At 35.6% G+C, this 17,918-nt stretch overlaps 1 non-coding gene across 1 annotated transcript; it reads right to left on the bottom strand.

Moving 5' to 3' along the window:
* Positions 1 to 5,246: 5,246 nt before the first annotated feature.
* LOC148574630 (small nucleolar RNA R71) lies at positions 5,247 to 5,354 on the bottom strand. The gene has a single exon (XR_015906250.1). It is a non-coding gene; the product is annotated as a small nucleolar RNA R71 (small nucleolar RNA).
* Between the last annotated feature and the right edge of the window lie 12,564 nt (positions 5,355 to 17,918).

Genomic DNA, 17,918 nt, shown 5'->3' with positions numbered 1-17,918 from the left:
TGTATTTGAGATGTGTGATTATGATATGGTTTGTTTATGCTTGAAATTGATTGCTTATATGAGTTATTCTTGGTGAAAGTTTGTTGAAATATTGATGAAATTTGATGATATTCAAGCTATGAAACATGTTCTTGGGTGCAGCTGGAAAAACGAACCCTAACCCTTAAATTAGGGTTGAATTTGTGTTGAAATTAAGTAGGAAATAAGGGGCTTTGGCGGCTGCAATTTTATTTTGAATTTTGGTAAAAATCGATTACCGAAAAGATTGAAAAACAGGTAAGAACAAAGAAAGAATCTGAAGAATTTACGAAGAACACAAAGAACACTTTGAGTGTGATGAAGAACATTGAAGAACACCTTTTAGATCTTAAAAAGGGCAAGGTTGTAATTATTTTGGTGTTTGAGGTGTTATTTTGTAAATATTAAAAGTTAGGGTGGTTAAAGTAAAAATATTAAAAGTTATCGAGGTAAAAAGTGAATTTTAAAGGTTAAAAGGTAAAGGTAACGTAATTTTCGAAAATTTAATAATAAAATATTAAATAATATTATTTAATTAAAAATAATATTTTAATAAAAATAATAAAATAATACGGAAAAGGCAATTTTTCGTAAAATATTTAGAAAGACATCTTTAAGCGCAGAATCTCATAATTACCTTCATAAAATACTTAGGGAGTGGTAATAATATATTAGTGAGGTAAAGACAAAGGAAAGATAAAAGGTTGAAGAAAAGATAAAAATCAAAGAAAAAGTCGGTAAAGTTTTAATGACAGAAATAAACAGAGATTAGCGAACAAACTAGGAGTAACATAGTTAGTATTTGAGTTGTGCCTAGGGTTAGGTATAATATGAAAAGTTAAATTATTTTAGTATAGACTTAATGAACCTATACTTGGGATAGGCTAACTATTCATACCGAAATTTACATAAACTATAAATACATACGTTAAACAGATAAACCAGAGTAGAGCAAAGAGACAAAGAAAAAGAGTAATCAGAGTAAAGTAAAGAGACAAAGAGAAAAGAGTAATATAACAAAGAGAATAGAGGAAAAGATTATAAAAATAAAGAGTTAAGCCTTGTGGCATGATATTCTGTTGTATGTTTATCTGCTACTTTTCCGTTGCCCTAGAGGTCCTGTAGGCCGAAGTTCACCTATAGTGAATATCAATAGTGTAGCTCAGGGTGTTGCTCCTGTAGGCCGAAGTTCACCTACAGAGAGTTGCCACTTCTATAAGCCAAAGTTCAGTTACAGGGGTGCCATTTCTGTAGGCCAAAGTTCACCAACAGAAAGTTATTGTGTTGTGTTTAGACTATTTCTGTAAGCCAAATTTCACTTACAGGGGTGCCATTTCTGTAGGCCAAGGTTCACCTACAAAGATGAAGCCATATCTAGGACTAGTTCCTAGGTAATGTCGGGCTGTGATGAGCGGATAATTTATACGCTTTTTGACATTGTTTTTAGTATGTTTTTAGTAGGATCTAGTTACTTTTAGGGATGTTTTCATTAGTTTTTATGTTAAATTCACATTTCTGGACTTTACTATGAGTTTGTGTATTTTTCTGTGATTTCAGGTATTTTCTGGCTGAAATTGAGGGACTTGAGCAAAAATCAGATTCAGAGGTTGAAGAAGGACTGCTGATGCTGTTGGATTCTGACCTCCCTGCACTCAAAGTGGATTTTCTAGAGCTACAGAAATCGAAATGGCACGCTTCTAATTGCGTTGGAAAGTAGACATCCAGGGCTTTCCAGCAATGTATAATAGTCCATACTTTGCCCAATTTTAGATGACGCAAACTGGCGTTCAACGCCAGTTCTCTGCCCAATTCTGGCGTCTAGCGCCAGAAACAAGTTGCAAAGTAGAGTTCAACGCCCAAAATGGCACAAAAGGTGGCGTTCAACTCCAAGAAGGACCTCTACACGTGCAACACTCAAGCTCAGCCCAAGCACACACCAAGTGGGCCCCGGAAGTGGATTTATGCATCAATTACTTACTTCTGTAAACCCTAGTAGCTAGTTTATTATAAATAGGACCTTTTACTATTGTATTAGACATCCTGGATCGTATTTTGATCCTGTGATCACGTTTTGGGGGCTGGCCATCTCGGCCATGCCTGGACATTTCACTTATGTAATTTTAACGGTAGAGTTTCTACACTCCATAGATTAAGGTGTAGAGCTCTGCTGTTCCTCAAAGATTAATGCAAAGTACTACTGTTTTCTATTCAATTCACTTGTTCCGCTTCTAAGATATTCATTCGCACTTCAACCTGAATGTGATGAACATGACAATCATCATCATTCCCTATGAACGCGTGCCTGACAACCACTTCTGTTCTACATTAGATTGAATGAGTATCTCTTAGATCTCTTAATCGGAATCTTCGTGGTGTAAGCTAGAATGATGGCGGCATTCAAGAGAATCCGGAAAGTCTAAACCTTGTCTGTAGTATTCCGAGTAGGATTCAATGATTGAATGACTATGACGAGCTTCAAACTCGCGATTGCTGGGCGTTAGTGACAGACACAAAAGGAGGGTGAATCCTATTCCAGCATGATCGGAACCGACAGATGAATAGCCGTGCCGTGACAGGGTGCATTGACCATTTTCACTGAGAGGAGGGGATGTAGCCACTGACAACGGTGATGCCCTTGCATAAAGCCAGCCATGGAAAGGAGTAAGACTGATTGGATGAAGACAGCAGGAAAGCAGAGGTTCAGAGGAACGAAAGCATCTCTATGCGCTTATCTGAAATTCTCACCAATGATTTACATAAGTATTTCTATCCCTATTTTATTAATTATTTTCGAAAACCCCATTACTATTTTATATCCACCTGACTGAGATATACAAGGTGACCATAGCTTGCTTCATACCAACAATCTCCATGGGATTCGACCCTTACGTAAGGTATTACTTGGACGACCTAGTGCACTTGCTGGTTAGTTGTGCGAAGTTGTGAACCATGGTATTGGCACCAAGTTTTTGGCGCCGTTGCTGGGGATTATTTGAGTTTGGAGAACTAACGGTTCATCCTGTTGCTCAGATTAGGTAATTTTCTTTTTGTGTTGTTTTCAAAAATTTTTCAAAAATCTTTCAAAAATTTTTCTTTTGTTTTCGAAAAAAAAAAAATAAAAATAAAAAAAATGTTTTCAAAAATATATTTTTCTTCAAAATTTTTAAGAATGAATTCTAGTGTTTCATATAACATGTTTTAGCTTGGCTGGCAATTAAGCCATGTCTAATTTCCAGGATTTTGATTGAGGACTATGAATTCATTGCTTCCTTTTTCCCAAATATTTTCGAAAAAAATTAAAAGAAAATACAAAAAAATCATAAAATCATAAAAATAAAAAATATTTTGTGTTTCTTGTTTGAGTCTTGAGTCATGTTATAAGTTTGGTGTCAATTGCATGTGCATCTTGCATTATTCGAAAAAAATCATGCATTCATAGTGATCTTCATGATCTTCAAGTTGTTCTTGATAAGTCTTCTTGTTTGATCTTTGTATTTGCATGTTTTGTGTCTTTTCTTGTTTTTCATATGCATTCTTGAATTCCTAGTGTCTAAGCATTAAAGAATTCTAAGTTTGGTGTCTTGCATGTTTTCTTTGCATTAAAAATTTTTCAAAAATGTGTTCTTGATGTTCATCATGATCTTCATAGTGTTCTTGGTGTTCATCTTGACATTCATAGCATTCTTGCATGCATTCATTGTTTTGATCCATAACTTTCATGCATTGCATAATTTTCATGTTTTTCTCTCTCATCATAAAAAGTTCAAAAATCAAAAAAATATCTTTCTCTTTTTCTCTCATCAAATTCGAAAATTTGGATTGACCTTTTCAAAATTTTTTTAAAATCAAGTTGTTTCTTATGAGTCAAATCAAATCTTCAATTTGAAAATCTTAACTTTTTCAAAATCTTTTTCAAAAATCAAATCTTTTTCATTTTTCTTAGTTATTTTCGAAAATTTCAAAAATATTTTTCAAAAATCTTTTTCTTAATTTTACATCATATTTTCGAAAATAACAATAACAATTAATTTTTTGATTCAAAAATTTCAAGTTTGTTACTTGCTTGTTAAGAAAGATTCAAACTTTAAGTTCTAGAATCATATCTTATGATTTCTTGTGAATCAAGTCATTAATTGTGATTTTAAAATTCAAATATTTTTCAAAAAAATAATTTCTATCATATCTTTTCAAAAATATCTTCTTATCTTATCTTTTTCAAAAATTTGATTTCAAAATACTTTTTCTAACTTCCTAACTTCTTATCTTTTCAAAATTTGTTTTAACTAACTAACTAACTTTTTATTTGTTTCTATCTTTTTCAAAACTACCTAACTAACTCTCTCTCTCTCTCTCTAATTTTCGAAAATATCTCTCCCTTTTTCAAAATTTCTTTTTAATTAAACTAATTATTTTATTTTTTATTTGAATTTTCGAAAAACTATTAACCCTTTTCAAAATTAATTTTCGAAAATTACTAACTCTTTTTCAAAAATTATTTTCGAAAATTCTCCTTCTCTCTCATCTCCCTCTATTTATTTATTCATCTACTAACACTTCATCTCACCCAAATTCAAACCCCTCTTCCATCTGTGTTCGGATTTCTTCTTCTTCTTTTCTTCTACTCACACTGGGACCTCTATACTGTGGTAAAAAGGACCCCTATTATTATTATTTTTCTGTTCTCTCTTTTTCATATGAGTAGGAGCAAGGACAAGAACATTCTTGTTGAAGCAGATCCAGAACCTGAAAGGACTCTGAAGAGGAAACTAAGAGAAGCTAAATTACAACAATCCAGAGAGAACCTTTCAGAAATTTTCGAACAGGAAGAGGAGATGGCAGTCGAAAATAATAATAATGCAAGGAGAATGCTTGGTGACTTTACTGCACCTAATTCCAATTTACATGGAAGAAGCATCTCCATTCCTGCCATTGGAGCAAACAACTTTGAGCTGAAACCTCAGCTAGTTTCTCTGATGCAGTAAAACTGCAAGTTTCATGGACTTTCATCTGAAGATCCTTTTCAGTTCTTAACTGAATTCTTGCAGATCTGTGATACTGTTAAGACTAATGGAGTAGATCCTGAAGTCTACAGGCTCATGCTTTTCCCATTTGCTGTAAGAGACAGAGCTAGAATCTGGTTGGACTCTTAACCCAGAGACAGCCTGAACTCTTGGGATAAGCTGGTCACGGCTTTCTTAGCCAAGTTCTTTCCTCCTCAAAAGCTGAGCAAGCTTAGAGTGGATGTTCAAACCTTCAGACAGAAAGAAGGTGAATCCCTCTATGAAGCTTGGGAAAGATACAAGCAGCTGACCAAAAAGTGTCCTTCTGACATGCTTTCAGAATGGACCATCCTGGATATCTTCTATGATGGTTTATCTGAGATATCAAAGATGTCATTGGATACTTCTGCAGGTGGATCCATTCACCTAAAGAAAACACATGCAGAAGCTCAAGAACTCATTGACATGGTTGCTAATAACCAGTTCATGTACACTTCTGAAAGGAATCCTGTGAATAATGGGACGCCTATGAAGAAGGGAGTTCTTGAGGTTGATACTCTGAATGCCATATTGGCTCAGAACAAAATATTGACTCAGCAAGTCAATATGATTTCTCAGAGTCTGAATAGAATGCAAGCTGCATCCAACAGTACTCAAGAGGCTTCTTATGCAGAAGAAGCTTATGATCTTGAAAACCCTGCAATAGCAGAGGTGAATTACTTAGGTGAACCTTATGGAAACACCTATAACCCATCATGGAGAAATCATCCAAATCTCTCATGGAAGGATCAAAGGCCTCAACAAGGCTTTAATAATGGTGGAAGAAACAGGTTTAGCAATAACAAGCCTTTTCCATCATCCACTCAGCAACAGACAGAAAATTCTGAGCAGAATCCATCTAGCTTAGCAAATTTAGTCTTTGATCTATCTAAGGCCACTGTGAGTTTCATGAATGAAACAAGGTCTTCCATTAGAAATTTGGAAGCACAAGTGGGCCAGCTGAGTAAAAGGATCACTGAAATCCCTCCTAGTACTCTCCCAAGCAATACAGAAGAGAATCTAAAAGGAGAGTGCAAGGCCATCGACGTAAGCACCATGGCCGAACCTGTAAGGGAAGGAGAGGACATGAATCCCAAGGAGGAAGACCTCCTAGGACGTCCAGTGATCAACAAGGAGCTTCCCTCTGAGGAACCAAAGGACTCTGAGGCTCATCTAGAGACCATAGAGATTCCATTGAACTTCCTTATGCCATTCATGAGCTCTGATGAGTATTCCTCTTCTGAAGAGAATGAGGATGTTACTGAAGAGCAAACTGCCAAGTTTCTTGGTGCAATCATGAAGCTGAATGCCAAATTATTTGGCATTGATACTTGGGAAGATGAACCTCCCTTGTTCATCAATGAACTAAGTGATCTGGATCAACTGACATTGCCTCAGAAGAGACATGATCCTGGAAAGTTCATAATACCTTGTACTATAGGCTCCATGATCTTTAAGGCTCTGTGTGACCTTGGTTCAGGGATAAACCTCATGCCCCTCTCTGTAATAGAGAAACTGGGAATCTATGGGGTGCAAGCTGCTAAAATCTCATTAGAGATGGCAGACAATTCAAGAAAACAGGCTTCTGGACAAGTAGAGGACGTGTTAGTAAAGGTTGAAGGCCTTTACATCCCTGCTGATTTCATAGTCCTAGATACTGGAAAGGAAGAGGATGAATCCATCATCCTAGGAAGACCTTTCCTAGCCACAGCAAGAGCTGTGATTGATGTGGACAGAGGAGAATTGATCCTTCAATTAAATAAGGACAACCTTGTGTTTACAACTCAAGGATCTCTCTCTGCATCCATGGAGAGGAAGCAGAAAAAGCTTCTCTCAAAGCAGAGTCAACCAAAGCCCCCACAGTCAAACTCTAAGTTTGGTGTTGGGAGGCCACAACCAAACTCTAAGTTTGGTGTCAAACCCCCATATCCAAACTCTAAGTTTGGTGTTGGGAGGTCTCAACAAAGCTTTGCACATCTGTGAGGCTCCATGAGAGCCCGCTGTCAAGCTATTGACATTAAAGAAGCGCTTGTTGGGAGGCAACCCAATTTTTATCTAACTATATTTTTCTTGGTTATATGTCTTTATAGGTTCATGATCATGTGGAGTCACAAAATAAATATAAAAATTGAAAACGGAATCAAAAATAGTAGAAGAAAAATCACACCCTGGAGGAAGCATCTGCCTGGCGTTCAACGCCAGAACAGAGCATGGTTCTGGCGCTGAACGCCCAAAATGGGCAGTATCTGGGCGCTGAACGCCCGAAATGGGCATCATCTGGGCGTTGAACGCCAGAATTGCACCCTGGAGAGGAGCTGGCGCTGAACGCCCAGAACAAGCATGGTTCTGGCGTTCAACGCCAGAAATGGCCAGTAAATGGGCGTTGAACGCCCAAAATGGGCACCAACCGGGCGCTGAACGCCCAGAGTTGTGTGCAAGGGCATTTTGCATGCATAAATTGGTGCAGGGATGTAAATGCCTTGACACCTCAAGATCTGTGGACCTCACAGGATCATCTCAGGATCTGTGGACCCCACAGGATCCCCACCTTCCTTCCTCATAATCCTAGTTTTTTCCACATCTTCTTCTTCATCTATTCCTTCTTCTTTTGCTCGAGGGAGAGCAACATTCTAAGTTTGGTGTGGTAAAACAATTATGTAAAGGATTTATAGCTCAGTGGTAGAACATGTGGCTGCAAATCAAGAGATCCCTGAGATACCTCAGGGGATGCACTTCCCTCCACATAGTTATTGGAAGCAACTGAGGATAGAAATACCAAAAATCACTAGGAATCAAGCCACAAAGGCAAGGAAGAGACATAGAAGAGCTCAAGAACATCATTGGTTCCTCAAGAAGGAAACGCCACCATCACTAAGGTGGACTCATTCCTTGTTTTTACTTTCTCTGTTTTTCGTTTTCTATGTTAAGTGCTTATCTATGTTTGTGTCTTCATTACATGATCATTAGTATTTAGTAACTATGCCTTAAAGTTATGAATGTCCTATGAATCCATCACCTCTCTTAAATGAAAAATGTTTTAATTCAAAAGAACAAGAAGTACATGAGTTTCGAATTTATCCTTGAACTTAGCTTAATTATATTGATGTGGTGACAATGCTTCTTGTTTTCTGAATGTATGCTTGAATAGTGCATATGTCTTTTGAAGTTGTTGTTTAAGAATGTTAAATATGTTGGCTCTTGAAAGAATGATGACTAGGAGACATGTTATTTGATAATCTGAAAAATCACAAAAATGATTCTCGAAGCAAGAAAAAGCAACAAAGAACAAAGCTTGCAGAAAAAAAATAGGCGAAAAAAAAAATAGAAAGAAAAAGAAAAAGCAAGCAGAAAAAGCCAAAAACTCTTAAAACCAAGAGGCAAGAGCAAAAAGCCAATAACCCTTAAAACCAAAAGGCAAGGGCAAATAAAAAGGATCCCAAGGCTTTGAGCATCAGTGGATATGAGGGCCTAAAGGAATAAAATCCTGGTCTAAGCGGCTAAACCAAGCTGTCCCTAACCATGTGCTTATGGCGTGAAGGTGTCAAGTGAAAACTTGAGACTGAGCGGTTAAAGTCAAGGTCCATAGCAAAAAAAAAAAAAAGAGTGTGCTTAAGAACCCTGGACACCTCTAATTGGGGACTTTAACAAAGCTGAGTCACAAAGTGTCTGTGGCATTTATGTATCCGGTGGTAATACTGGAAAACAAAGTGCTTAGGGCCACGGCCAAGACTCATAAAATAGCTGTGTTCAAGAATTATCATACTGAACTAGGAGAGTCAATAACACTATCTAAACTCTGAGTTCCTATAGATGCCAATCATTCTGAACTTCAATGGATAAAGTGAGATGCCAAAACTATTCAAGAGGCAAAAAGCTATAAGTCCCGCTCATATGATTGAAGCTCTGTTTCATTGATAGTTTGGAATTTATAGTATATTCTCTTCTTTTTATCCTATTTGATTTTCAGTTGCTTGGGGACAAGCAACAATTTAAGTTTGGTGTTGTGATGAGCGGATAATTTATACGCTTTTTGACATTGTTTTTAGTACGTTTTTAGTAGGATCTAGTTACTTTTAGGGATGTTTTCATTAGTTTTTATGTTAAATTCATATTTCTGGACTTTACTATGAGTTTGTGTGTTTTTCTGTGATTTCAGGTATTTTCTGGCTGAAATTGAGGGACTTGAGCAAAAATCAGATTCAGAGGTTGAAGAAGGACTGCTGATGCTATTGGATTCTGACCTCCCTGTACTCAAAGTGGATTTTCTGGAGCTACTAAAATCAAAATGGCGCGCTTCCAATTGTGTTGGAAAGTAGACATCTAGGGCTTTCCAGAAATGTATAATAATCCATACTTTGCCCAAGTTTAGATGACACAAACTGGCGTTCAACGCTAGTTCTCTGCCCAATTCTGGCGTCCAACGCCAGAAACAAGTTGCAAAGTGGAGTTCAATGCCCAAAATGGCACAAAAGGTGGCGTTCAACTCTAAGAAGGACCTCTACACGTGCAACACTCAAGCTCAGCCCAAGCACACACCAAGTGGGTCCCAGAAGTGGATTTATGCATCAATTACTTACTTCTGTAAACCCTAGTAGCTAGTTTATTATAAATAGGACCTTTTACTATTGTATTAGACATCCTGGATCGTATTTTGATCCTGTGATCACGTTTTGGGGGCTGCCCATCTCGGCCATGCCTGGACCTTTCACTTATGTAATTTTAACGGTAGAGTTTCTACACTCCATAGATTAAGGTGTAGAGCTCTGCTGTTCCTCAAAGATTAATGCAAAGTACTACTGTTTTCTATTCAATTCACTTGTTCCGCTTCTAAGATATTCATTCGCACTTCAACCTGAATGTGATGAACGTGACAATCATCATCATTCCCTATGAACGCGTGCCTGACAACCACTTCTGTTCTACATTAGATTGAATGAGTTTCTCTTAGATCTCTTAATCGGAATCTTCGTGGTGTAAGCTAGAATGATGGCGGCATTCAAGAGAATCCGGAAAGTCTAAACCTTGTCTGTGGTATTCCGAGTAGGATTCAATGATTGAATGACTGTGACGAGCTTCAAACTCACGATTGCTGGGCGTTAGTGACAGACGCAAAAGGAGGGTGAATCCTATTCCAGCATGATCGAGAACCGACAGATGAATAGCCGTGCCGTGACAGGGTGCGTTGACCATTTTCACTGAGAGGAGGGGATGTAGCCACTGACAACGGTGATGCCCTTGCATAAAGCCAGCCATGGAAAGGAGTAAGACTGATTGGATGAAGACAGCAGGAAATCAGAGGTTCAGAGGAACGAAAGCATCTCTATGCGCTTATCTGAAATTCTCACCAATGATTTACATAAGTATTTCTATCCCTATTTTATTAATTATTTTTGAAAACCCCATTACTATTTTATATCCGCCTGACTGAGATATACAAGGTGACCATAGCTTGCTTCATACCAACAATCTCCGTGGGATTCGACCCTTACTCACGTAAGGTATTACTTGGACGACCCAGTGCACTTGCTGGTTAGTTGTGCGAAGTTGTGAACCATGGTATTGGCATCATGTTTTTGGCGCCATTACCAGGGAAAGAAAGAGCGATGAATTTTACATAATTAAAGTGTAATCACAATTTCTGTGCACCAGGCTGCAGGGTGTAAACCGACACGTGAGCTCATGGCCTGCATAGGACAGACATGCATCATACTTGGTTGTATATTTCCTCTGTTATGATTGTTGTATGAATGTATGCTTTCCTTATTTGTATTATATTCTCTGTGTCTGTGTTTTATTTTCTTTTATTCTTCTATTTGTGTTCTGTTTTCTATTTTCTCTATTTGTTCTATTTATCTATCTTCTGTTTAATGCTTCTCGATATTCTGTTATTCGTCTGCCAAACAACACAAAATTAATGAACTTAACTAATAACCCCGGCCCTACTAAGAACTCCCCAGTTCTTACCCCTTCTCTCTCCCTCTCCCCTCTAGATGGAAGCAAGAGTATCCTTCCGTAGTCCATTGATGATCGTTCTGCAAAAAGATTCTCCTCTGTGTAGTCTTCTGAGTCTAGTGAGAGATTCGTTTTCTGTTTATACGTATATACTGTGAGACCAGCTGACATCTACACCTTGTATATCTCTGAATTTTAGCCTAAGTCATTCGTACGCTGTTGCTGTTTTGTGGCCACTCAATAAAGTACTAGTGAAATGCTCTTTGACGATGTATGATCATGCAGAGGAGTAGTAGATGATGTTCCACCTAAGTTGAGTTTTGAAGACCTACAACGTACTTTTCCTTGCTTTAGTAGTTTAAAGGGACTAGGTGAGTATCGAGTCTAAGCTAGCCTGGGCGCCAGCTTAGGAACTTCTTGAATAGGTCAGGGCCTGGGATGTTGTATGTATATATGTATATAGTTATTTTCTAGCTATATTTAGGGGTATTCTAACTAAAGATCTTTACTCTAATAAAGGTTGGATAACTGAATATTGTTAACTGCTTGAGATATATATAAGTGTGGTTGATTATAACTGCTTTATTTGTTATTATTTTTGTACTGGTAATGAATGATTCTATTTATCAATTCCAAACTTTAGACAAAATGTTTTAAAAAAAAAGTACCTCGCTAAATAACTACGCTCTTAACAACGAATCAGGCTCATATAATAAATAATAGATAATAATTAGGAAGACTAGTTGGTAATGCTCAGTTTCCAGTATGATCTAGACATACTGAAAATTGGGACGTTACATCTGTTCTTGATGTACAAGTTCTTTGGTAATGTGGCTGAGGCTTATTTCTAGATGGTGCCATTACATGATATAGAATTGGATCATCATGCTGCACAGAGAGCCCTTGATTTCATAATGAGCTCATTTGTCAGTTTCGACCCGCACCCGACGTAATCCGACTCGCAAGTCAAATAAGGCATTCCAGTGGCATAACCTCTGCAAGTTTCTACTTCTTGCAGGCGCTGATTCTCCAGTTGAAGTGTGCCAAACATGACCTCTGCAAATACTTGCAGGCGCTGATTCTCCAGCTGAAGCATGTGCCACTTTCTCCTGGAAGTCATTCCATACACACGGCATCCTCGCACAATCATTCACACACAAGGCTCACGGCCTCCAGTGAGCATTACGTATCGCGGTCCTCATTGAGCCGTCTCTATTGTGTCAAGTGAGCGTTACGTATCGCCGTCCTATACTAGACAGTTGGCACTAAGGCCCAACAACACTCAATATCTTTTCAGTTTCTGCTCTCTGCTCTTCTGTGGCAGAGGTCCCTTTACTTAATAAACCGAATTCAAGACATAACTTGAAACAAAATCTATTCTAAAAAATAAGCTTATAAATCAGATTTTTTAAAATGAAATCACTTTTTATATATTTTTACAAAAATTGGAAAGCATTTCCCCTTAAAATTGGACTTTACCACCCTTTTCGGTTCCCAACTGAACCATTTTCTACCTCTTTTCAATCATTTTAAATCTCAATTCAATACCAACAAATTAAACTAGACAAATTTCAATATTTTCAAATTATCCCAACGTAATCTAGAAATCAAATTCATTAGAATAACTCAGTTCTTAGCTGTACTTAAACCCTCCTAACCTCAAACTTATCACAAATATCAATATAAATTCAATCGACAAGTAATCACGACATCAATTCACTTATCAAATACCAATTTAATCGGTAAAAATTTACCAAAACCCTACCCCCGTATAGAAATCATAACAACGGAAACTTCGAAGAAGCTTTCCGACCGTGCTGCTGAAGAAAAAAACGTCAGAAATTGTCTGTGTCTCCTAGAACTCCAATTGGCTGAACTCAAGGGGAAGAGGAGCTACGTCACCGTCAACTTCTATCAGAAAAAAGTAATACCAACGTGTAAAGGAGGAGGATACGAACACTTTTACCGAATTAGATTTTTTATTGGAGTTACGGATCGCAAGAAATCGAAACCGGAAAATCAACGAAAGTCACAGTTCTCTTTCTTCCTCTCTGTCACTTCCTTCTCTTTTTTCTTCGTATTAGTTTGGTGATGAAAATATCCAAATGAAGCAAGATGATGATTATTGTGACTAAAGATTAAAATGGGGTATGTGTCATTTATGCGTGCGTGCGTGCGTGCGTGCGTGCGTGTTCATATAAGCCACTTGGCTTTCTTTCTTTTCGTTTTACCCTTAATGGCTTCAGCCAAGAAAACTAAATGATACCTAGGATAATATTACAACAACAACAACAACAACAACAACAACAACAACAATAATAATAAATAATTTAAATTTTGCGTATCAAAATAATTTTAATAAATAATTCAAACTAATAGAATAAATTATAATTAAATTAAACTTTAATAATCATAAAATTCTATTTAATTATTTTTAGTAAAATAATTTTTTTAAAAATAAAATCTCAACAAACATAATAACTCATGAATAATTAATTATTTAATTTTCAAAAATCTGAAGTCTTATATCTTCAACAAAATAAATTTAAAGCAGAAGATGCAACACTATATTTATAAATTTATGCAACCTACTACTGATTTAAAATTTGTAAGATTTTTTTCGATATTCTTTGTTGAATATAGTTTTTCCTCATCAACATACATAACTCACGGGCAAGTTTTATGGTCTAGATATATGTTCTTATTCAAGAGGGTGACCACTGATATCTAATGGTAATCTTGGTTGACAATCGCACAATCTATCACTTGGACACCCATTTTAATGATGACAGAATTCACTATCGTGAATGTGTTATCAATACACTAGTAAGGCAAAAAGAAAATTTATTTAAGCTTATTTGCTGATATTTTTGTTTTTAATCTTTAAGTAGTTAATTGAAATCAGGTAGACGTACTGGAACAAATAATCATGTCGAACTTTTACAAAGATGATGGCATTCAAGAGTATAATAAACAATTTTATGACTACAAAATTAAAAGGCCAAAAGATATACCTCAATGTAGTTCAAGCTGGAACTCTGCAACTTGGGTAATGAAGTGGATGGATATGACTTTTGAGTTTAAACCAAATGGTAACAATAAGGTGAGCATTTATAAAACAAAGCTCTAATATTTAATTCTTATTTTTTGTACTAATTTATAATAAATAAACTGCAGCTCGAGGATCACAATATTCACATGATAACCGCTGTACATTTACTCAGGAGTCGGATCAACCAGAAGAAGTCACAAATTATAGCGTCAGTCAATGAGTTTTGGAATATGCACACAAACCATGAGATGTAAAGATAATAATAGTAATATTGATAAATTATAATACTTTGGTTATTGAGTATTTATTTGTTAGGTTTGGTGGATGTACTTCTTTAGTTATTTTTCAATGACTTCTTGAATAGATATTTATTGCTTTGTGGCTTTTACAATTTTTCTCTATTTCTATGCACTATATAGATATTTTAGTTTTAAAAACTCATATTTTTATGATGAAGTAATATCATTTTCATTTATTATTTCAGCAACAATGCCATACAAATATTATGTCTTGTGAATTATATTTTATTTTATATAATTAATTTATTTAAAAAAATCTCATTTTTTTATTTGTTTGTATTCTATTTTGTTGTTTTCATATATTCAAGATTTGAACTCTCTATTGAATCTTGACGAGAAAAAAAAGATTCTGCAATATATACCAAAGAAAATTAATAATTAGTTTCATATTTTGCTAAGACATATACAGTATATATGTTACAAATTGTTAAGCAATTCTTTCTAGATTAACGTGATTCTAAAATGGAGATACTTAATTCATTAGTAGAAAGTAAATTACTCTTATTTGGTGAAGTATGATAAATGATCTTTCAAGCCACAAAGGGTTTTTTTTCTTAAATCCTCTTGTTCATATTTGTAAGGCGTATTTTAGACTTGTTTATATTTGTGAGGCGTACGTTAAACTTATTCAGGTCCAAAATAATAAGAAATTTTCACTAATAGGGATTATAAGAAATCTATTAACCGATACTATAATATTCTTGATTCAAATGTGATTGAAATTGTCAAATACAATTGGATTCAATCATCAAAAGTAGTTGTAGACTACAAATTTACTAATACAATTGGATTCAATCATTACACTCAAACAATTTCTTTAAACTTCTTGTCTCCAGCTCAAGTTCTTCTACTCTCTGCTCATCAATCAGTAGAGAATTAGTTATTTGTAGCTAAACTAAAATATGGATACGTAACATAAAACTCTATATAAAGTTGTCTTTGTACCTTTTCACCATTTGCAGAGGCTAGCTGAATTAAAAAATTCCAACAGCCACTCTCAATTTGCACTCGTCAACCCAATGTCCTGCTTCCTTCTTGAATTAGAAAATTCCAAGGGAACAAGGCTTGTCAATTCACCAAATGAAGAAAGCAAATCATAAGAATTCGTAATTGACGTGAGCATGATGAATTATACCATTTTATTATTGATATCCCTTGGAGTTGTTCCATCAGGTGCTTTTACACTTTGAAGACGAAAATTATCCTTGCATTACATATCAGGTGGAGCTTCCTTTTGCACTTGCGTTATAACTTCAAAAGTCCAGTTTCACAACGTCATTGAGTACCAAAAAACAATAAAACCTGCTAAAAAGCTGCTATGTTTACAATACAAGTTCTTTGGCAATGTGGCTGAGGCTTGTCCTAATGACAAATACAAGTTCTTTAGAATTAATATATGTGCCAAAGAGAACAATAACATCATTCTTGGGTAGTATCATTAACCTAAGATATGGTAATTCTTCATTATGTATTAAAATCTATCCCATTAGTACACAAACATGTTCTTACTTGTAAGAGTAACTAGAGAATCTGTAAGATAGCTAGGCTTGGCTTTACTTAGTTCTGGTGCATCAGCAGCATAATAGGAGGTGTAGTAGTTTAATCCAATAAAATCAAAGGATTCTCTTAAAATTCTTGATTGATATGAAGAGAACTTTGGCAACCTATTTCCCACTAGAAGCTGCATGGAACTTGGGTAGTCTCCTTTTGTTATTGGCTCCATAAACCTGAAATTTCATTATTTGAATTAGCTCTCATGTGACAATGAATTCATATGACAAAATAAGCTACAGCAGCATATAATTGACAGTGAATTCAAATGACAAAAATTCTCGTGTTCTTGCTTTTATTCTAATTCACTAACTATATGTCATGTTAGTCTTCATTTTCTTCATCACCTAAATTTATATTACATCTTTATTTTTTTAACCATGAAGTTCATCGGACGTTTCACCAACTGATTAGAGCAAAAAGCATATAAGAATTTCTCAGTGGCAAGATCATGTAGTAAAATTCACAAATGAGTCTTTTTTTTTCTCATTAAGAATTTACACCTACAATAGGACTAGACATGCATCATCCTTGTTTGCATATATTTGTTTGTGATTGTGTTTTCTATGATTGTGTGTGCTTGTGATTGGATTCTATGTTCTATAATTGCTTAGTTGGATAGTACTTTGTTGACTGTTATTGCTGATCAAATATATATATAAAATGAATATAACTCTACTCTCCGACCCTACTAAGAACTCCCCAGTTCTTACCCCCTATTTCCACTCCTTTCAGCTACAGGTGCGAAGGCTTAGTGCAGAACTACAAGAATATAGCAGATTCTGTTTACAAGTTGAGTTGTTAGATCTTATTTTTCCCTCGTCATTTACTATTTTATTTTTAGATGGGTAGGAATTATATTTGAGTATCTTTGAGTAAGTCGATGTATATAATGCTACGTGGATATATATAATTTTGTGATTAAATAATTTAAAGTACCGACTCTTCATTTTTTTGGTGAAAGTTTTGGTTTGTATTTGTGAGGGCTCAATATTAAATAAAAATAGTACAAAATAAAAAGGTTTAGAGGTAAGTAACGCCTGAGCTTTTAGTACGATCATGAGGTGCTAAAAGTTAGGGTGTTACAGAAGACATCCACCTAATTCATTAATGCATTCATATAACTGTTAGTACATGATAAAGCATGGTTTTTCATCAGCATTAAATTTATAACTTATAATCAGTAAAATTATCTTGATAGGTGTTATATAACAAACCACAAATCTCAGTGGAAGTTGCCATGTTGTCTTGAAACTTACATCAAATTGTTCATCAGTGCATCTCAATGTCGCTAATTCAAGAATCTGAACCATAATCTAAATATATTACTAGACTATGCGGAAAATCAAATGCAAATTAATTAATAGATGATTTGTGTACCTTATCAGTAATGGGTCTGTCAGGTACGAAATGATCAAAGTCTGATCTAGTAGCTCTGATTGTATCTGTTACCACAAGTTCTTCACTGTACCAATTAAAAACCAAAACACATTAGATGGGTCCTCATTGATCGACAACACAGATAATATCAAATTAACTTACGATGGATCTAGTGAGGCTGAAAATGCATATGCACAGGCCTTTATCTGATCTTCCAAAAGACGCATAGTTGGAGTTGGCATAAATTTACACTTCATTGACTACAAAGTTTAACACAAAAGTATTAGCAATACACATTGTAGACTAGATGGTTAATTAGCACTACTCATAACAAACTAGATAATTAAAGAATGGTGCCTAAGAGGTAATTACGTTGGTAAAGAAATAAACAGGTCTTCTATAGTCTTTTGTGGGTTGGCTCAATGCATAAGATGCTTTGGATTTATTGAATGATTTGGGCTCAATCTTTGGCTTTCTAACTCTGCATGGGAGAGTGAACAGTAATTTTTTCTGTGTCCCCTGATGACGAAAAATTGATTTCCACACAAACTAATCGGGAAGTATACCGGGTCGCATCAAGTAGTAAAACTCACGTGAGTGAGGTAGATCCCACGAGGATTGATGGAT

Source organism: Arachis ipaensis, chromosome B2 (genome assembly GCF_059453495.1).
Source record: "Arachis ipaensis isolate K30076 ecotype BB chromosome B2, ASM5945349v1, whole genome shotgun sequence".
NCBI lineage: Eukaryota > Viridiplantae > Streptophyta > Magnoliopsida > Fabales > Fabaceae > Arachis > Arachis ipaensis.
Note: the sequence above shows the minus strand (reverse complement) of the source record. Positions and strands in the feature narration are given on the sequence as shown.